General features: G+C 39.2%; 1 long non-coding RNA gene across 4 annotated transcripts in view; it reads left to right on the top strand.

Moving 5' to 3' along the window:
* The window catches only part of LOC118249005 (uncharacterized), a 28,935-nt gene that overhangs the window by 600 nt on the left and 5,423 nt on the right, over positions 1-22,912 (top strand). For 3 of the 4 annotated variants that reach the window (XR_004778926.2, XR_004778924.2, XR_004778925.2), the window contains exons 2-4: positions 401-507; positions 6,600-6,752; positions 17,148-17,251. This is a non-coding gene — a long non-coding RNA (uncharacterized LOC118249005). Of the gene's footprint in view, positions 1-400; positions 508-6,599; positions 6,753-17,147; positions 17,252-17,469; positions 18,276-22,912 lie in introns of those variants that run through there. The other variant, XR_004778927.2, reaches the window with a different exon arrangement.

Here is a 22,912-nt window from a genome sequence, read left to right as displayed (position 1 = left end):
GACCAGTAGCTGAGGTGCAAAAAACACCCCCATTTCACTTCTTTCCACTGAACTTTCTTCAGAATGATAGTCAAGAGGAATTGTTTATTTTTTTCCTGAAACATTTGTGTGGAAACAATTACTTGAGAGCAAATAAAATGCTTTGCCCTAAGTGTTGCATCATTAAATACAAATTCCTTTGTGCTAACTGCGGTATTAAGGGCTCAATATGAAAGTGAGTCTGCCATAAGTAATAGTGTCACTGACTTTGTGTAAGTCATAATAAATATAAAGATGAATGGTAGAGCTAATTAACATTTTAAGAGACTACAGTAATCTGAGATGTTAGTTATGTAATTTAAATACTGTTTTCTTGTAATACAAGTTTCTTAAGTTGATAACTATCTATTTACATTTTAAGGTGAACTCACTATATTGTTACCCACCTCGCGAACAAGAAGAAAGCTTATTTTGGTCTCTGTACATTTATACATTTCCACAGCAAGGGCCCACCTCCTCATTCTACAGGTTAGTCTCTTACTGAGAAAAGATTTTTTATTTTTATTTTTTAAAGGATATTGACAATCTGCAGTAGATTTTATCCCCAAACTCTGCTTCTGTCCTTCAGGTCAATTTATAGTTGATAACAAGTTACTGTATAATCTTTTTTACCTTGTTTGAAAATGGGGCATAGAAAGGTCTCTTTGTAGGGAAATGTTTTTTGCAAAGACACATTATTACTTGAGGTAAACGTAATGAGTTAAACAGGACTTACAGATGTGTTAAAACAGCCTACGTAATAAGGCAATATTACCTTCTTGTACTAGAATGTCTCTGAATAAAGCAGCCTCCTCCCCCAAAAGTCACCTCTCTTAAAAGACTGCAAATTTGATTGTAATTTACTTTCTTCTAAACAAGTTTTAGTTCCTTGTTCTTTATCCTACTAATAAGCATCTGTTTGGGACACTGTTTTCCTTAGCCTTGTAAATGTGTGTGAATACCTTAACGATTATCTCATTAGACTATTTAATTTTTATTTTTTTTAATTAACTATCTTGAACAAGGAAACTTGGAGCTTAGGATCAATGGAAAATATAATTTCCATCTTCACCTACTATGCATTTTACAGGGATGCAAATACATGAAAAGCATTGCCGTAGCTTTAGAGACTTCTTATATCACTGACTAAAAGAAAGACAACACATTGTGCACAAAGACTGACGCCTTGGACTGTCTCCACTGTGGAAAAACGCAATGGCTTTTGTCAGTGTGGTATTTCTGTCATTTGTTGTGAACGCTATGTATATTTACTGGGAAGACTGACAATGCCAGCACTTAACTTAAAAGATTCCAGAGCGTGACTTTTTCCTTAGCTGTTCAGAGGAAGTTTCCATGCTAGCTGCATCTACAAAACATTAACTTTTCTTCTGCACAGAGTGTCTGGCAAATAAATATACTCCAATTATTCCACCTCAAACCCTTGCATCATTTACTCAGTGCTTTTGCATAGCGCAGTACATCATTGCCTAGAAAAAAAGACGCCAAATCACATTATTTGTTCTTGTTGAAACCTCCTTAACAAACAGGTGTGCCTTTCTATATGTCTCAACTGGGGGAGTCAAGAGCACCTCCATGTTCCTGGTTTGGGACACGTCTGGCCACACCTTGGCTATGTATCAGGACAAAACCTGTACATAAACCAGCACCCTCCCTTAATCTCATGCTCATGGGTAACTGGGGAGTCAAAAATTGTTTAGCATGCTCCAGTGTACTTTTAAAGGTCAGTTTAGAGGAAGACTAAGTCTAACCATGCACATTTTGCAAACTAACGAAAACCATTTAAAAGAAAAAGGGAAGCCTAACTCAGCTGCATCTTAGGGCAATTCACACACAAGTTCTTAGGCAGCAAAGCACCTTCTTTTTTACTTAGACTGTGAGGTGTTGTCCTTGCAGTATCAGAAAGATCCTAAATAACTGAAATGAGTGGCTGAGAAAGAAGCAGCAAAAAGAAATAGATACAAGAAAGATTAAATCTCCGAGAAAGATTAAGTGCAATGACTCTCTGGGATTTTCAAAAGTGACAATTAATTTTGGGCGTCTCCCAGTTCTGGTGCCCAAACAGGAACCTATTTTCCAAAAGCACTCAACAATGGTGTCTGAAGTTTGGCAGCTTCATGCACAAATCCCTTTCAAAATGTTAGCCATTTTTATATTCTTTGGCTAAATGACAATCAAGGGACAGGGCTACAAACATTTGATGAGGCTGAATGCCACTGTGAGAAATAAAGTAATTTTGGCTCCCTACCTGTAATGAAACCTTTCTTGTAGGCCACTGCCAATGAGATTTCAAGTGTGCTCACAGGCTCTATATTAGTACAATTGCAGAAAAGAGACCTGAAACATATTTGGGATTGTAGTTATGTATGTACCAGCTAAGAAAGAAAAAAAAATAGATTTTACTAGGAAAATCTCTCCTATGGTAAGTCTTACAGCTCTGAAGGATAATCTTGGAGAAAATCTAATATTCAGAATCTAATTAGCTGTAGATATTTAAAAGCAGACTGGTTGAAACAGTTGTAAATATATGGTAGAGAACAATCTTGCCCAGACAGAAACTACTTGTTCAAACAGGTCCTTCCTGCATTCAACTTTGGAGTCTATCTTAATGAAGGTTTTGTTTGGGAATATTACAGTCAAGAGTTAAATCAGAGCAGCGGAAGAGAGACATTAAAATGTATAGGGAGAGGAGGAGAAAAGGAGTTGTTTTTATTTGAGATTTGAAATGAGATGAAGGGTCACCAAGGCTGGGAAATACACAAAGGCTGTCCCAGACTCCAGCCTATTTGGAAGAAAAGGCTCTCACATAACAGTAGCGAGATTGTGTGGAAGGACAGAGCTGAGTCTAGACAAGCAGCGGGTGGGGGGAGAAAAGACAGATTTTTTTCCCAAATTGACATGTTCCTATTAATTCCATAATTAATGACTTTCAGATGACCAAATTTTAAAGGCCAGGCAGACAGTTTGGATTCGGAATATTCTTTTGCTGCAGCTGTCCAAAATCTAAAAGCACTGTGTTTATCTTCACTAAGTACATTGCTCTACTGCTGCACCGCAACTTAGCATCATCCTGTGTAGAAGTGATAGCAGAAATTTGTTGAACATGGTAAGAGCTTCCTATTTCCATTAAATGAATAATGACCTTATTTGCACAAATGGCAGCTTTATGTTTTGCAGTGATCTTCAGTACTCACATGTCAACCAGAAAGCCTGCTTACCTGCTGGTAAATTTTATCATGTGGTGGTCATCCTTATTTCTGCTTTTGATGTCCTGCAATAAAAGTTGCATAATGACAGTTTTAGCAAGTGAATCTCTGCAGGCAAACAGCTCTGATATGTAGATCCAGAAAAGCATTCATGCACTTTTTTGTTACGCTTTCACATTGAGCTGTTGCGATTGATAAGTCTAGTCACCTAATTTTTTCTGCTGAATCAGATCTGAATTTTCTAAGTTGATAGAAATGGTTGGAATTTTTTTTTTTTTATAAAAAGTATACAAAATTTTTTTTGCTATTTTTGGTCCGTGAATATGTGCACATCAAGTGCGTGATCTTACATCTAATTGGAAGAGATGGGAACTGAATACATTCACTGTGGTACCTTTCATGAAAAGTTAACCAAAACAGTAAAATAGAAAACAAGTTAACATAACCCAACTCAGCTTTTTTTTTTTTTGAGTACTTTTTTTTTTTTTTTAATCCACTAGGTCTCTTTGTTTTTATCTAAGATAATTTTTTGCATTTCCTGTCATTGTTAACATTCACTCAGGAACACTGGTTGTAGCAACAGTTAAACAGACTCTCTGGTCCTGAAAATTGCAGTTAGTGTTTTCTTTATGCTTTTCACATTCCCAGTATCATCTTTTCAATGACAAAATTGGACCATTACATTTTTGGGTAGCAGCAAGACAGAGAGAAAGAGACAGCTGAGATTACAGGTAGTGAAATGGTATCTTGGTAAAGATGGAAAAGTTGATGGATGACGAGATCAGGATAGGAGACAATGATGTAAACATCTTTTGAATTAAATTCTTTAAAACAACCAGCCAAAAAAGACCAAATATAGACTTCAGGGAAACACAGTGAGAGAAACAGAGAATTAAAGTGGAATCTCTGTAAAAACCTCTGAAAGAATTAAGAGAAAGTCAAAAGAAGAAAAAATAAGAAAATGATGCCTCAGAAATACTGTACTCCCTTTAATGGTGCCAGAATGTAATTCCATATTCAGCAAAATCTCTTGTAATTCCATATTCAGCAAAATCTCTTCTGTTCTTCTGCAAATCTCTTAAAGTTATAGTTCTCATTTTGCATGCTGCTATTCTCAGTTCCACCAGAGTATTTACACTGAAATCTGGGTAATTACACCAGAGTTATATTCCAGATTTATACTGATGTTACAGCAACCATAATCTGCCTCTAGAGGAGACAATTTTTTCACCCATATATGGTACAATCTACTGTCGTTTGCACTTCTACTCACATTTGTCGTAACAAGCTGTGAATTACTTTTTCCAAAAAGTTGCTCTGTTCCTAAGAAATGCCTCTGTGTTCCTGTATAAGGGAAAGGCTTATTTTAGTATACGTTTTTTGACTTGTACAAATACAAGCTTTTAAAAAGTCACTCACTTGCTGGGATATCTGATTATGATGTTGGTTTTTTGTTGTTGTTGTTGTTTTTTCTTAATTAATTGAAACTTACGTTGTCAAACTAAAGGGACTGATTTCATCTGGAGAAGCCACAGCTTTTCCACACAGTTTTGCCTACTGAATTGGGTTACTTTTAATTGTATTGGAATAATTGTATGTCTGTGCATTTGTGCAGGCGTTGTTTCAAGACTTAGCATTTACTTCCTAATTGCTTACTATCACCAAGCTGCCATGGCAATATTACTTTTCTTGCAAGTCCTTACCAGTTAGTTTTGGTCTCACAACTTATAAATCAAGGCTCCTTTTAAAGAAGTGAACTCTGCACACAGAGTAAGGGGCATCCCTCTAGTTCTGTAAGTTTTATTTTCAGTAATATGTATCGTATCATAGGCATATCGAGTATGTCAACCACTAGCTGACTTCAGTGTGAATTGCATGTGAACATCTGTAGGAGTTCCACATTTACTCTGGTGATTAAAATAATTACTTTTTTCATGTGGATCATTTTTAGAAACTTCTTTTCTAGTTCTATTTAGCTTCATTACATTGCTTCTCCTAATGACATTTTACTGCTTTGTTAACTGGAAATTATTTTTGAAGTATGAAGCAGTATGTTGGACAGCCTGTGCCTTTTATGTTGCTGTTGTACTACGTATTTCTAGAGCTGGAAATCTTTAACAGAACGTATAACAGTCATTAACCCTAAAGAGAAATTTCTTCAGTATCCCCTGGTCACGAATTACTTTTAGAGCAAGCAGAGACGGAAAACAGCTTGCAATAGAAACACACCCCTGGAAAAGTTTCTGTCTTCTAAAAGCCACATTATTGTCTGATACCCAGTGAAGGGAACATTTGACTGTGCGTCGAGCGTTAATGAAGTACGTAATTTTCAATTCTGACTTTACAGTTCCGATTGTATCATTTCATGTGTCCATGTATGCATGATAATATTCTCACAGCTGTAGCTCCTGCCTCTTGAAACTTTCAAAGCAGTTCCTATACTAATATGCTAAATCTCACATAAGGTAAGGTAATACCATTCACATTTCCAAAGAGGAAAAACCAAGGCGTGACCTGACATATTCTGGGTTACACAGGAAACCCGGTGCAAAGCACTGGCACTCAAGATGATGTGTTTTGACTTCCACTCTCATGCTCTTCCTACAGAAGAGCTGGTAGTCCAGAAGGAATCTGCCTCTTGCTTAATTGCTGGTAGGTTTTCTTCTGGCTACACATAGCAGTAGTTACTCATCTGTTTTCACTTCCCTACCTTTCATAATACGTCCTGTGCTACTTTGAATATAAAACATACCCTTTTCTCCCTGCAACTGTGGAGATCGTCAGGTAGAAGACTGTCTTATTTAAATTTCAAAGGGTTTCTTTGTAAACTACTTCCTTATGGTGGAACCACGAGTTTATCCTTTTAAATAAAATCTTTACGCAGCACATTTAGAAATTACAGGGCATTGCATGCAAGGAGCATTTCAGGCTACATTTGCAACAGAACCTAGTGCATACAGGCAGAGTCAGCATGCAAAAACGTTCTGATTTTTTGAGCAACTTTTATCGTCCTGAGTTTGAAACTCTTTAGCTTGACACCAATGTAACCAGTTTACCAGTGCCACCTAAGAAAATCAAAGAAACCATACCTCATTCTCTTTGACAGCTTATATTTTAAAGAATCCAAGCATAAAATGTTCCAGGTATACTTATCACATGACTAATTGCAATAACTACTTTTCACTCATGGAATGGATCTTTTGTCAATTACGTTCAGTCTTTGTTATTAAACGTGCCATGATGGTTGAATGCATTAATACAACAAATAACAATATACAGTGGACCATTGCAATATCATGCAGTGCTACCTGCCTTTTCATAGCATCATCAAGCCCCTTATGCATCCTCTTTTCTCAGACAACAGCGGCATACCAACAGAGCTCCTCTTTCCTCAGACAACAGCAGTCCGTAGCACAGCATCAACACTGAACAGAGACCGAGGCTGTATAACAGCAAAACCACCAAATGCTCCTGTATCACCTGTCTGGGACAGCACACGCACCCTAAGAGGTAAGAATTCAGGCCATAGCTGCTCCTTCTGCCTGCTTTCCTCCCCAGATAAAGACTGCCAACCGAAAGCGAGAGGTACTGCGGCTGGGTACGTAGTTCACAAGCTGGATACACATTGTGAAGGGCTGAGTGCTTGGCTGGAATTTGGGTTGCTGGGGCTGAAACTGTCATGTGCTCGGAGCTATGAAGGGAGATGTGTGTGGAAAGGCTGGATAGAAGCCTGCGAGAGCAGACCAGAGTGGCATCTGTGGGGACAGGGTGCGGGTTGGTGCAACAGGCTGAGGGGCATGTCAGGAGGCTGTCAGGCACTCCTCTGGTAACGACACTCGAGGCACCGTGCTTGTCTGCCATGTGCGTAGCAGCGCTGGAGGCAGGCACGTACAAGAGAGCTGTAGAGCTGGGACAGGGAGTCTGCTAAATCAAGTGTCTGCTGTGTGCCAGGACAGCGTAATCTGTGCCTGGGCATCTGCAGAATGAAAAACACACACCAAAGGGACATTATCTGTCTTGTTACTACCAGTGCAAAGAACAGTCTCATTCTAAAATGATAGTTCTCAAAGAAGCTTTTTCAAGTGTTTAATTTCAAGTGTTTAAGCAGAAAACATTTTTTTTTCTGTTTCTTGTGCTAGGATTTGTTTGCATTGTCCACATCTCTGTGAAATTTATCGCAGTGCAGGGAAACAGAAAATAATTGTGCCCCAAGGAATACACACTTACCATGAATGCAAAATATATCAAAGGGGTATATTCAAATCATACCATGCCATGATCGGAAAGCATAACCACATTACCAGTCAAAGCTGGAGGAAAGATGTACAGAGGTTGTCATTAATGGAGTGCTCTTATTACTTGGACCACATGAGTACAAATAACATGTAGTACCCTGTGATGCATATCACAGTGGATCTGCTTGAGGTCAGAACAGGGAAATTGCCATTACTTCTGGAGAAAAAAAATGGCATATGTTTTTCCACAACATATTTTCTAATCCTCATGTAGCAAAGGTTCTCCATTGATAAGTACTTTGACAACTTCAGGAGGAACAGGCTATCTTCAGACCTAGAAACAGAGCAGTAGTACGTTTTCTAGTTACCGCATTTTTCTGTCCTGCTAAGGACTATGCCTTTCATAGTGATAGACCATTTCTGTAATGACTCCTGTTTTCCCTGACTACACATATTTTCATGTTCTGCCATTGCATGCAGTCCTTACTCCTTCATTTCACCCCAGCTCTGTACTTTTCATATAACTGGACAGAGATTGTTCTTTGTTAGTGCAGACGCTTTGCACTTTCTGCAGACCATCAGTAGCAAACGGTCCTCTCAAGAGTCGGTGCCAAGGATTTTGGAGAACCAGAACTCAATACACCGATGTGGTAGGCAGCAGTTATCCCACAACAGAGAGTTTGCTGTCAAGAAAAGCAGGGTGTGAGCTGTCACAACCTTGACCGCTCCTGCTCTCAGACCAAATGGGAACATCCTTCTGTGTGACTGGACTGTAATTAGCCAGAAATGAACTGGGAAAGTTGAAGGAGGTTAATTTATACATACCTTTAATGCTGTGAGGCTTCCCCATGAAACAGTATTTGCCCAGCATTCTGAAAAGTGCTAGTACATCAAGAGTTTGAAGGAGTTGTCATCATTGAAAGACCCTGGTGAGTCTTGACTTGAAGTCTCATAGGTGGAGGCAGAAACTGGCCAGCTTTCATTCAACCGGTAGAACAAAAAAAGGAGAAACATTAAAGCAATAGGGTAAAAAAAAGTGAAACAAAATGTCTAGCACGCTCTATTAGTTTCCTGTTAAAAAATAAAAATGAAAATCAAGGGGATGCATGCAAACGCACTGTGACCAAGTCTGTTGTTAACTTACCTGCTTAACATGACAGTTCAAAATGAAGCTTCAGATAAGGGGGCTTTGCATCTGCAGCTGGATCAGACTTTGGCCTAAACCCTTTGCTAGATGTATTTGGGGAGAAGTCTTTTCTATTACAGGAAACTATTTGGCATCAATTATTTCCTTTACCACTTTTAAATAGAAGTATTGTCTCCAGGGCTTATCACGCATAGACTTAGACAAGCAAACTTAACCATATATTATGCACACGCAGGCAGCAAAGTAGGCAAGAAGGTAATTTTCATTTTTTATTTTAATCTAAATGAGCTTATAATTGCTAAATAGCTGTAGGAGTAACATTATATATGAAATCACCAGAGGAGAGTAGCCACATTTTTTAGTCTGCCTAAGAGTGGACGTCAAAACCTGAATTATGGAAAATAAGTTCATCAGGAGTCACTGAAAATTTGAAGAACTTTTCCCTCTTCCTATAGAAATATATTGGTATTTTTAAAAATAGTGCTGGTATGGCTGCCTTATACCAATAGGAACAGTCTATATAAGCAAGCCTGACATTCTTTTACACAAGAGGCTTTTTTTTTTTGGTATCCAGTGGTGCCATTATCACATCATAGATTTTCCTTTTCCTAAAAAGAATTAGATGTGACATTACATGATTTTAATACCAATCAGCTGTCTTCTTTTTGACAGTAGGCTAGTTTCTGCCAGCAGTGCTCAAGAAACTTACCCGGTAAGTAGAACAAATCTGAGAATTGGAAGTACATAAGCTCAAAAGTTGCCAAAGTATTTAGCTGGAGAAGTCTGCCCTCTGTTTTGTGATTTCGCAGCATGTAAATTGTGAACTTATTTTCTAATTTGTCTGATCAGTAGTGTGCATAAATAAACATGAGCCTGAAGACGGCTCATGTATGTTCAAAACAAGTATTGTTTACTTATTCAGTCTTCGGAATTATTCAAGCAGACTAAGTGACTGCACACCCAAGTCAAATGCTGTGGTTGCTGCTCCATGAGTAGACAACTCAAATTTGGGGGCTAAAAGCAGAGGTACGTAGCAATTAAGAAAAAAAAAATATATTGCTTGTTGTGCTGTAAATCTGAGTTCCCCAAGAATCACTATGCATAAAATAGTACTCAGAAGAAAAGTACTCAAGCAGAAAAACAAGGGAGAACCAAAGCAGTCTCAGTAAGTAATTTGGAAAACGCGGAAAAAAGGGAATTCCTTCCAAAATTCCACTGTGTGGGGAAGGATTTTTTCTTCTGAAGTCCTTTAGTTAGAGTTATCCTTGTGTTTCAAGGGCAGAAATAACACACACACACGAAAAAAAGCATAGGGAGGTCTTCATAAATTGAAAAATAGTGCATGAGCCACTAACTCATCAGCAGGCATTTGGGCTGTATGCATTTACTTCCTCTTGACCCACTGCAGTCCAGTTCCTGGTCCAGGAGACTTCACTGAAGATGACTGACTGACAATTGGTGTCCCCAGCACAGCAACAACATCATCTGCTTTTGAAACTTACCCTCGGAAGAAAACAGACTTACCCTTCGCAGTAGCAGATGGCAGTTTCCTGTCCTGTCCCCCTGATGCTGACCTGCACTCGCACAGCCTGACAGCCCTGTGCATGCACTCCTCTCTTGCAGTGTTCCTAAGCCTTCCTGGCCTCAGGGAGGCTGCAGTTCTGGGGCTTGATCACGCGCTTGCTCCAGGAACTGGGATGAAACAACTTGATTCTTGATCGCCTCCTTAGCCATCCCTGTGATCAACTAAACTTGGTGTTACAGTGTTTGAAATTCTCCACAGACTCATCTCACCCTCTGACTCTAAACATCCTGTACGTTTCCACCTGCTGGCTCATCTTTTCCCATCTCTTCTCTGTCCTGCTCTAGCTGGAAGTTGCTTTTACCAGTGGTGCAGCAGCCACTTGATTTTTGACCTTGAAAACCTCATTTTATTACAGTTTTTGTTTCCTTTAAGAACATTCGTCTACACCAGTGCAAGTGCCATTATTCCATTTTCCTAACTAGTACTTGCAATGTTCGTGTACATTATGAAACACAGGGAGCATAGCTAGAAATATTCAGTTCTAGAAAATGAAGTGCAATGAAGGGAGATGTTGCAAGCAAGAACATTTACTGATACTGCCATAAATACACTGAAGTCAGCGGAGCTGCACTAATTAACCATACCTGCTAATGCTCTGAGTAAAGTCCTTGTTACCTTGTTGTGTAATTATTACCCAGCAGGGGATCCAGAGGATATTTTTTTACTGCACTGCTGAAGTGCTTTCTATTACAGAGTACTGGCCAAGCAGTAATCCCAAAACAGCTATTTTAGAATACTGCCCACTTAGAACTGGCTTGAGACTGTACATACTCGTGTGTATCCCAAGAACACATTTCACTGCAAAACTATTCTCTCTCCACAGACGGTTTAAGTAAAGTGACTTAAATTTTAAAGAAAAATCTGAAACTCAGCTGACTTTGTTGGCGTTGTCTTGGCCATGCTGGAGAACTGAAAGGTATTCCTTGCACGTGGGACTGTGGTTGGATGCACATTGTTCGGCTCTGGAGAAAAACAAAGCAGCTGCCTTTTCACCCTGGACATTTTTTCTCTGACTGTTAAAACAAATAATGAACAAAATCAGAAATGCACATGGATTTAGCATGTTACTGAATCTTTCAGTCTGTTTTGCCATCTGTATGCTTGGGTGTTGGACTGTTTTATATTTTGGATAATATGCTCTGAGTATTTGCAGTGGAACAGTACCTTCTTGGCAGAGCTGTCATGCCATAAGCATGCATGCTGTGACCAAAACCCCTGGCTCCTTCAAAACATCAGAACAGACAGCTCTCTGGAATAGCACAGTTCTCACCAAAATCAAGATCCCGTAATGGTATTTAACTAAACAGATGAGCATGGCTGACAACCTGGAATTTACCACTAAGCAGAAAGGCTTGGCGAGGAAAGCGCTAGATTGTTAACTTCCCAACATGCACTGTGTTTATATGAGCCAAACCTTTAACAGACACCCCATTTTTGGAAGCCTCCTCTTCCGTTCTGCCCTGCAGAATTACTTGTTTAGAGTGAAACATGAGAAATTCCGACGTCATTGTGAAATGTTTATACATCCATTTTCTTTGGACCAGCTTTGACTTTCTTTATAGGTACATTTTCCTTCAGTCTCTTGCTATTCTCCTGCACAGCTCAGCATTCAGAGTTGAATTAAACAATAACAACTCTCAACTCTATTTATTCCATGCTGTAGGAATTTAATTAATATTTTTATATTGATAATAAATTAATATTCTGCTTTACAGGTTCTTAAATACAGGGAGGCCTATGCAAATTTTAATTCAGACTGGGTGCAGAATAATAAAAAATTGCATCATGACCATAACAGATGTTCCTTAGTGGACATCTTAGTATCCCTGATTTTGACATTCTCTTATTCTTTATAGAACAGGTGGAGAAGATGGAGATGCTTAGTGTGCTGCACATGATTTTGAATGGAGATGCAGCCTTCTGAGGAAGTTTAGTTGTCAATTTAGGAAGCTGCATTTTGGAGTTATGTGTTTTAGGGTATGTTTACCGATAGCCAGTCCTGATTTGTAGCATTTTCAGTAAGACATGAGGAGTCATGGGGCGCTGATGATAAGAAAAGAGCAGTAGCATTTATGCAAATGGCGAACTTCAATGTATGGCAGCACTCTTAACACAGTAGTATGTGAAAAGGGAGCACACAATAGATAACGAAATGGGCATCCTGACAGCCTAAATATATATAAATACAATGTTACTTTTTAAAACCATAGAATTTATTTTATCAAAATCTAATGTGAATATCCAATGAGTTTTGGACTTCATTCCGTAAAACTTAATTAAATTTTTATTGCCTGAGGGAAAATCCTGACGGTGTTGAAACTTCAGACGCTGTTGGAAATGGGATATTTCACTCCTATCTAGCATCCTAAATAAAATTGCAAGAAGAGTAGTGTCCAGGATACAGCATGAAAAGCACTTTGCTTTTTATCAGAGTACCTTCCTATTTCCATTTTAATTTAATGTGTCAATAAATAAAGGTTATAGCTTTATATAAAAACTATGAGCAATCTCTGGAGTAAAAACAAAGTTTTTCCTCAGGGCTGTGGTTGCAAATCGATTTGAGTAATTAGAGAAACAGTTGTAATCCACATACTAAAGGATAGCTAATATTTTTATGCAGGTCTTGAATACCAAAGTATTAGAAAAAAACTAGCAGAATTATCCTGGCAGCAAATTCAGTATATTTGATCAATATATTACTCAATCTTCAACTGAAGTGAAGGAAGTAGCTGAAAACCTTGTCATGTCTAATGTTCACCACCACCCAGAGTACTTGCACAATACAGAATCATAGAACTACATTGCATCCAGTATCTCTGAATTGCAAGGCAGAAATTTTTTATTTGCTTGGCTATTCTCCTGTGGGCAATCCCCGGACATGGCTGTGCTGCATTTGATGATAATACTACTCTTAAAAAGGCAACGTTCAGGAGGTAAAAGTCTATAAAGCAGCCCATACTATGGCTCAGATTTCAAAGACTCACTTTTATTTTCAATCATACATGGAGTATTTATTCATACGGAGGAGCTTTAAAATCTATACAGTGTCCTTCCTCCCCCTCCCTTCTAAAAATATAACTGGTTCAGGACAGGAGACATAAATAAGTCATTTCCTGAAATGAGTGTACTTTTATGAAAAGTCTGGTGGTAGTTGGAATGGAAGTTCCAGGAGCTGGGAGCAGAGAAGAGGATGGGACTCTCGCACTCTTACAGTGCACTGCTCTAGAGGAACGGTGCATTTACCTCCCTCTCAGGCCAGAAAAAAATCAGTTACAATCAATACTAATGAAAAACAAGCCAAAATTGCTTCAGTTGCTATTTCTTCAGTTGTTTTCCAGAAAAGAATTACATTTAGTCTCAGCTGTTAAACAGTTTCTTTCTCTGCCTCCATCTGTATATAAAGTTTGACCTTGATTCTGACCTCCTCCTGCCAGATTTCCTCTTAGGCAGTGGAGGAGGTTTTGCCTGAACATGGGTTAAACTTTAAAGGGTACAAGTACACGCCCTGTACTTTTATCACCGTCATGTTAGTCCTTTTAATTGCTATTTTAAGTCCTGCTCAATTGAAGAACAGTGATTTTCTTTCCCAGACTCGGAGCTGCCTGCCTCAGTCTTTTAGGTTTGAAACTATGTGGATGGGTAGGTGAAATCCATATGAGTTTGTTTGCGGAGGCCTCCCTCCCACGGGCAAACCAAAGACTAGTTCTTAGCTTCTATGACAAAAAAAAACATTCCAGTTCACATTACTGGGCCCCAGGGAAAACTTCATATGTCAACTGAAGCAAAACCTGCTAGTCAAATTATCTGACATCAAAGGCCACTACCCCCACACCAGCAATTGCTCTCAGAACACTGCAGAAATGGAGTCCTCCTGCCATGGAGAGAAATGCTGGGGAGTCCACTGCTCCTCTGCAGCGCAAACTTGTGTGCATGTGTTTCAGGGGCAGTAATCTTACACGAAGTCACAAAAGCCTGGCACTACAGCAGCACGCGTGGTATTGAACCCGGCCTCTGATTTGGTATTATTTACATCCAATTGCTGCAGTAAGACCATTCCCAATTAGCAGGTATTGCTTTGTTTTATTGTGCTCATTAAATGAGGTATTTCCTAAAAGAGTGATGACTGTAGCCAGCACAGCTGTCAGGCAGTCATTCATCAGTTCAAAATGCTGAACGCAGCATCAGAACTGGATTACTTACACTGTCAGAGCTGTTTCAACCGGCTGCTCAACAGTCCAGTAGCGTATCAGTTCATTAGTGCTGATTAATTGCACAGCTTGGCTGAAACTATAGTCCCACATTCCTTAACAACCTGCTTTATTTTCTTTCAACATAAAAGCCCCTAAAAGAAAAATCCAAACTATTCTTGCATGAAGACTTGAGTAATTGCAAAAAAGCCACTAGAGTAGATTAGTTTGTTACTACTATTGAGACAACCAAACTCCTCTGTAGTCAAAGAATAAAAGGAAAAGAATGTAAAATATCCTCTGCAGTGCAGTGACCTGGGGGCAAGGCTATTGCCATGTTTCAGTGTTGTGGAAAAAAGAAAAAAGGCAAGCCATTGTGCCAAAATGTTTCCAGGGATATTTCTCCAAAACACCACACTAATTTAAAGCAACTGCTGCCTATATACAACGTCATTTACTCTCCTAAGTAGCCTTTGAATATATTCAGCATTGTGATATGAGTTACTGACATATGAAACACACGCACTAGTAATTCATACTTAAAAACCTGATACGAACTCATTGCCTGACACAGGACTTAGTAGACTCCGATTTACAAAAATAAATTGGTTAGGATATCTTGCAGTTTTAATTAATTAATTAATTAATTGCAGTTTTTGATGTAGTTGATACTGCTCTGACTGCTGCTCTTCCATTTAATTTTCTTTTGTGGAAAAAAAAACCCAACTCATGTGCGCTTAATATATTATGTAGCTGTTACCTGCATATTAACTAAATATCACCTACACCATCATATCATTGACAGTATCCACTCCTTGCATGCGCTTCACTATGAAGTACAAAGTCATCACAGCAAGCGTGCAATGTTGATGCAGTAACATTTTTTTTCTTGACTTACAGTACTTCTTAAGGGCAAAGTAACAGGAATTTAGATGTAATCATCATTTTAAGCAGCTCCTCTGACATGGTTAAATGAGAGATGTGGTAATTACTGAATGCTATTCTTTTTAAGAGGGCTCATTTCCTGAGCTGACAGAGTAGCCCCTAATAAATAAACGCACTAGACCTTAGAACCAGAAGATACAAACTGTATCACTTGTCAAGATTTATGGTTTCTAGAATATTATACTGTTTACTCTGTATGGGGCCATCAGGCTCGACTGTACGAATCTGAAGGAAGGCTTAGCTGAAATTAGCATTACTCACAGTAGTCAAGTCTGATTTCTTTGAACTTCAGTCTGCCACTCCTGACTGTTTCCACTGCTACAAGAAGTTGTTACAAGGAATAATTAGTAGTATGACAAGGTTGACCTCTGTATATTTTGTGGTACTAGGAGCAGTCAACAAACGTTGTTCCTGGATAACAAGACAGATGTTACTGCATTACACACCACACTGGACAGAAGATTGGTCAGTCTCTAAAGCCACTAAACACAGGAGACATGGACTCAATGACAGATTCATATACCATGGTGTTGTTTTTTTTATGATTTTTAGAAAAAGTTACCATTTAAGATCTGTATTTACTCTTTTCTCCTAAGTTTCCAGTTTCACTACTTTTTTTTTTTTTTTAATCTATATTGCCTCGTGAGTATAGCTGGAGTGGCTGGAGACAGCCCATACAGCACCAGGGCAGAGCTCACCAAAGAGGAGTCCTTAGAGGACAGGAAGCTGAGATGAGCAACATATTCCTGTTTGGGAATTGCTTTGTGTTAAGTATAGTAATTTAACCAGAAAAAGGTTCTGCACAGATCCCAAAAGGTGTTGTGTTAAGTCAGAAAGCTCTGTCATTAATGTTACCAGAAACTGGAGGAAGGCACACATGGAATGGTTCAGAGAAAGCCCATCTGTAAAGCTGGATATAAAAAGACAAACAAAACCAAAACAACTGGAGCAGAGATTTGTGGTTAAAAGAACTTAACACAAAGCCATTTCCCTGCATGATAGCGGTGTCTCGTTACACTGCTGCCTCGTGGCTGAGCTAACTAAAGGGAAAAGATGCTTGGTTACCTAGCACATCTAGCTAAAGCTATCTTTGGACATTATCTTGGAAGAAGTTTTCATTGTGTAATTTCAGTTTGGATGCAGACCAGACAGTTGAAAATTCTTAAAAAGTAATTTTTTGGTTATTTTTTGGTGGACTTTTACTTCAATAACTCCAAATCATGTTGTAGAGATCAGTGATGGCCAAATCTACCCACACACACAACAACTGGCTTAGTGCCACAATCACCTACCACTCAGTACTGCTCATTTGAGCACCTTGTTGTTATCTCCTGCACTAAAGGGAGGGATTTATACGCTTTCATACATAGCTTTTATTGGAAAACAAAAATAATGAAAACTTACTGAGAATGTAGAACTAGCTTTGTCCAAGAAATGCTCCAGACCATCAAGTACATGATGAACTGTCCAAGGTCAGTCTGGCTGGAGAAGAAATGCAACAAGCAGGTGATTTACATGCTGAAGGGTTCACTGAATTTGGCTCTCCATGGAGCCTTCAGCACATTTGCCTTTAGGTGGCACTCTTTGCTTGTATCAAGCATCTTCCTTGATAAAGGGAGCAGCTGTGTCTATACAGCTCTGCAAATATCACATTCAGGGGAGTAAGATGAGTGCAATGTCAGCCTGGGATAGGGGATCTCATCCGACAAAGCAGAAGCTGGAATGACCATGGCTGCCATGCTCTGTCAGCTTTAAAAAGCTGTTTGTACTGCACACTCTTGTTTTGTTTTTTTTTCCCAACTGCAGGATGGTCCAGTGAGCTGTTGCAACTAAGTGAAAGACTGATGCGGAACTGCAGTCCCTCTAGATTTGGTATTACACAGCGGTGCCAGTGAATTTTTGCAGTAAAAGTGAGTTGTTTACATTAGTCTCAGTGCTAACCGCTTAAAAACCCAGTGCTAAAACTGACTGACAGCTTGGTTATTCAATCAATTTGCTAATGCTTGGAATTATGACCAAAAAGAGTGATTAAAACTTGGTTCATATGTTTCAGAAATCACATATAACTGTTGGCAATGAGTTACTTTAGCAATACATACTGTAATTTTATTGCGCTTTCCACTAACAGTGTCTTGAGCTCGTGACAAAAGGACGTCAGAAAATCAAAACCAATGAGTACAACTCCCCTGAAACCTGGCCAGCATTCTCCCACTCACCCACCAGCAGTCAGCAGCATGGTGTTGTGTTGTGGTGTTTCTCCTTTATGGTGAAAAAAACCTTATGGGATGTCTGCATGTTGCCAAAAAGGAGAATCTTTCTTTATGTAGAGAATCATAACAATCCTACAACTACTATGTACTGACAATTCGGAAACACATACATTAAAAATCTTAGATGACTCATGCTCCGCAGCGGCTTTGTAGCATGCATTCCTATCTGCTACATGGTATTAAGCTTTTGAAGGAGCTTTTGGACAGTGCTCTGGCTGCTTGAAACACTGAAATGCTTTGGAATCCAGCCATGAGGTTTCATTACTGGACTGTTTCTCCTACTGTTCATTGATTTTAAAACCAGAGTGTCATCCTTCAGCCCCCTCAGTTACTTGCTGGGCCCTACAGTACCTCCAATTTTACTGAAAAGAGCTTTTGTGCACATTCCGAATTTGTCTGTGTTCAAATCCCGTTAATTCTGGACTGAGGCTGACATAAAGAATCTCCATTCCTTCTGGAATACCTACATCCACAAATTTTCTCCCACAAGGCAGACTTCTCTGAAGAACAAATGTGGGGTGGGGACCTTTAACATAACCCTTTGGTGAGCTACCTCCAAACCACAACTTTTGTTATTTGACTACTTTGGGTCATTATTCATATAAAAAGGAACAGAATCAAAAAGTGAATCCTTATTCTAGCTGTGATCAAGTGAACTGCTGAAAATACTCAAAAACAAATCTTTTCCCATCCAAGATGATGGGATGGAACTGAAAAGGTAAGGCTACTCCAAGAGCGGGAGCATCACCTAGACAACGCTGAGGACAAATCCAGCAAAGAATGGGCATAAATTTATCTTCCAAAACAAAAAATGAATATGTTACTCTTTATGAACACTCGATGACAGATCAAGGCTTAAAATAGTTTTCATAGTTATCTGCAGTCAATTTCTTAATCACTATCGTAGCTTAATCCTGTTAATAGCAGATAGGTCTTTACCTAGCTCAGGTTAAATGCAGGAATGGGAGATTGTATAGCTTTCCACCTCTTTCACACATTAAATCATTAAGCATTTTCAAAAATTGAAGGGCTGTTTTGTTGTGGCAGCTACTCCTTCGCAATTTCTGTCTCATGAGTTTGTAGGAATCCAAGATAATTCCCCTTCTTCTCCAGTGTTACATATGAGGTAGAGGTGGGAATAATTCATGTTTCATATTTAGCCAAGAAAAATGTTAAATGTCCCATTGTTAGTTCCAGGCTAATGACACTAGAAAGGCTAAAATCTGGAAGATTACACTCCCTGCAATGAGACTTAGTTAACAAAAACAGCAGTCTGTCCATTAAATAGCCATATTCAGAGAGCCAGCTGTTTTCTCCAGCACCCTAATTACTATTCCACATCTAAATGCACCTGGAATGTCGACAGAACATCACAGAGAAGCATCAAGAAGAACCAACACTTATTCTTACCCTGCAGTCCATTTTAAACTAAGACAGATACATCAGCAAATGAGTATTAATTTAAGCATCTAAACTTCCTCCCTGACTCCCTACACTGTACCCATGATCATATTTTCTTGGAGGCACAGCAGATTTGCAATTCAGGCTCCATGCTGTGTGGTTAACAGGGGCTTGGGAGAGCTCGTTGAAAAGTGAGATCATCTCGGTGTTTATCAGTATGGACTTGAGGAGAGTCTGGGCCACAGGGCAGTGAAGGGAGCCGATGAAAGTGTTGCTCTGTAAGCATCAGGGCACAGACAGAAACGTAGCCAACACTGAGCAGCCCCCAGCAAAGGGCTCCACACAGAAGAAAAAGTCTTCAACTCTATCACCGAATTAGAAAATGACTAACATGCAGCTCACAGCAGCCATACATTCTGTAAAGGAATGAGAACTGGGCCCAGTGTGTTTAAATGAGCTGCCCAACACCACAGTGGTTCATCAGTTTGAGCACAAAGGTTGTTCACTGACCTTCATCCCACTCATCTGCCTCAAGCGGAGGGAGAGAAGGGTTTGCAGGAGCCGTCCAATCTCCATCCTTCAACTCTGCTTCAGCACAGACGATTCCATGGATTTGCTGCAGCTTGTCAGCGTGTAACACACACTACCTCTTACCAAGCAAGTGATGATTAGGCTGTCACTGCAACTGACTGCAGGAGAAAAATTCCAAGGCTGGTGTGTTGCTAAAAAGGTACTTCCGTTTTGTACCAAGGAGTACTTTAAGAGGCCTGTCCTGTTCAAATTTAACTTCAGATTTTCTGGAATTTAGGACTCTGGGTTTATGTAAAAATAAATCACAGTCACAGCTTCAGATAGGGATTTAATGAGCTGGATATAACTGAAATATGATCAAAAAAATTCTGAATCCCAAAAAGGGCAAACCTCTCAAAAAAGAGGAATCTTGAGTTGTTTCAAATGGCACCCAGTGAAACCAAAAAGCTGTTCCCTATCTTCCCCATTTTGCAGTAAGAATCACAAAGCCCAAATCTCCTTGTTACTGGAAGCCAGAGGTTTGTATTACATTTTAGTTTAGCCACTCTCTGCATACACAAACTGGGGGAAAAATAAACCTTGAAGTCTCCTGTTTTAGCAAGTCAGAGCAAAAATACCAGCTCTACACAGTATGTTTGAAAGGCTATTTAACTACTAGCCTTAAGAATTTCTCCCTTTATAGTGCTTACAAGGTACTTGAATTCACTCTTTTATATAGCCCTCCCCAGACCGCTTTGTTTTGACAGAAGGCTGTGTTTTTGTTTTGTTTTTTAATCTCATGATAAATCCAAACATAAAAATGTCCATTGTGTATTATGGTTTGACTTACTTGGAGTTAAAACAGGGCACAGATAGCTTGTGCAAGAAGGGAGAAAAACAGCAGTGTTTTCCAAAAGGCAGCACCTCTCACCTTTTTGTTCCTTTTCACTTGAAGCAGAGTGCAGTACCTTTAACTTTGTGAAAAATCAGGCCAGGACAGGCCACAAATAACAACTACGGTTGGTATGTTGTTTTTCCTATTTTGTTGCTGTTAGTTTGATTTTGGTTTACTTTTTTTTTTTTTTTTTAAATGGGGAGGAGATGGGAGAAGGAATAAAGAGCTTTTACTTGGCTGTTTTCCTTCGTTCTGTCCAGACATCTCGTAATTTTTTTCTACGTATTTAGGCAGTCAACCAGAGGAATAAACTCATAAGCTACTTGAAAACAGTCTGAGTCCCACAGACACCAAGGTCCTTTTACATGCCTTTAGTGCTGTAAATGCTTCTTAAAATGAGCAGTGACTGCTAGGGTAAAGCCTACGGAACACATCACATGGAGCACTAACTGGATTTTGTAATCCTGGCAACTTTCACATGTTTACAGCTTGATCTGAGTCCCTTAGTGAGCACTGCAGGAAAAGGAACAAGAAGCCAGGAGGACTGCATGAATGTACTTGGCCTCTTTTTCATTGATAACCCCTTATGCCATTCAAATAGGACTCCAGAATACACTATTTTAATTAGCAAAGCTTGTTTTTAAGTAAACAACACAACACTCCTTCTAGAACAGTCACAGTCTCCCCTGCTAGACATACAGGCTTTTTGGCAAGATCACATTCAAACAGCATGAAATTCACCTCCATGTGCGGCCCCCTTTGGCAGCCTTTGCTCCACTTTAGCCTCCACTTAGCTGCTCTGAATAGCAGCAAGTGGCACGTAGGATAAGGACCAAGATTCGCTACAACCTTCCTCCCCCCAAAAAGATAGTCCGAATCCACATCTGTAAAGATCAGCAGTTTTTTTTCCCCCCACTATAAGGTCATAAAGGTGTAATATAGGCGTCATGCATAGAGTACATACCATATTTGAATTGAGTCCTGTCCCTGCATGACTTTGAGCCCCAGCAAGAGTACAGATGCACAACACATTTAATGAAGCCCTCGATCAATGTGGTTTACTGCATTGTGCTGTTTATTGGGAACATGGCAAAGTCATCCAACCGACAGGAGTCAGGACAGCAGTGAGAAGTAACTTCATGAGGAAGCTCTGACAGGATTCCTTTTGACAAGTAGAGAGAATGAAGTTCCCATCCTAGTTCAGTAATTGACAAATGAACAGAAATCAGAAATCATTGATGCAACATTGACTCATAAAACACTGATGATTGAGGTGAAGTTCTCCCCTGTATCCACACAGGGAACAACAGAGAGTCAGAGAATAACAGGATAAGAACAAAACAATATGGAAGTAAGGTCGGTTCCTTAACAGATGTCACTACTGCGGTCCACTTACACTGGCACTGGTTCCAGCTTTCAGCTATAACCGTGCAACAAATTGGACATGTCTCATCTTCCAGTCTTGATAGGAAACTGTTGCCGTTGTTGATTTTCTGTTGTTGGTTGAGTTTTTCTTTTTTTTCTTTTTTTTAAACTATGTTTATCAACACTGATACATTACAGATCTTGTTAGTTATACTTTGAAGTCTGATCATGCAGAACTACAGGCAGGTGCAACTTAGATCTTATTACAGGATGGACATGGCAAGGTGTTGTTTTTGCTAGTTAAGTTGTTTTTGCTAGTTAAGATCTGGAGCTTTGTTACTGTTGTGGCTTTAATATATACTGGCCATAAGTCCCACTTACTCCATTTACTAAATATACATGATTCTCTATGTACATTGAAACCTCCAGCACCCTCCTTTTCAGCACGTGACTGACTTAGGAAAAGATCAGAGGTCGACCATATTTAGGCATACAGTGGCCTTACTGCAAAAAGGTCTAACAGTAGTAGTGTGTTGGATTATTACATATTAGTTACAGAAAAAAAGTCAATACAACTATTTACATTATAAATATCTTGCTTTCCAGAAGACAAGAATGGCCCTGTTCAGTGAAAATTAACAAAAGAGACAGGGTTACCTGTCTGAAACAATGAACATGGTAGGGATACATTTATTTCCCGAACTGACTGTCTTCCTTCAGTATGTGCTTTTCAGCTTTTCACTCTCAGGTAAAAAGGCACCATAAGCCTCAGCTGGAGTTTTTCAACATTCTTTTGTTAATCAAACCCTTCTTAAAACTCAAACTTGCCATGGGTCAATGAGCCTGAACAGAAATGAAGTTAAACCATTCACCTCTCACAATTGATAGTTAATTTGAAAAAAAAAAAAAAAAAAAAAAAAGGGGGGGGTGGAAATCAGGCTGCACTGGCAAGTTCCTAATATGTTAAACAGACTGCACTAAATTCCACTGGACAGGTCTATTTTACAGCTCATCAGTGAAGATGACGTGCCATTTCCCTGTGTCCCCCATCTTTCTAATTAAGACATTATTTATGTGTAGAATATTCAAACCTTATGCACAATTATGTTCTTTTGGTGTGCATGTGTGTG

Source organism: Cygnus atratus, chromosome 4, assembly GCF_013377495.2.
Source record: "Cygnus atratus isolate AKBS03 ecotype Queensland, Australia chromosome 4, CAtr_DNAZoo_HiC_assembly, whole genome shotgun sequence".
NCBI classification, from domain to species: Eukaryota; Metazoa; Chordata; class Aves; order Anseriformes; family Anatidae; genus Cygnus; species Cygnus atratus.
Note: the sequence above shows the minus strand (reverse complement) of the source record. Positions and strands in the feature narration are given on the sequence as shown.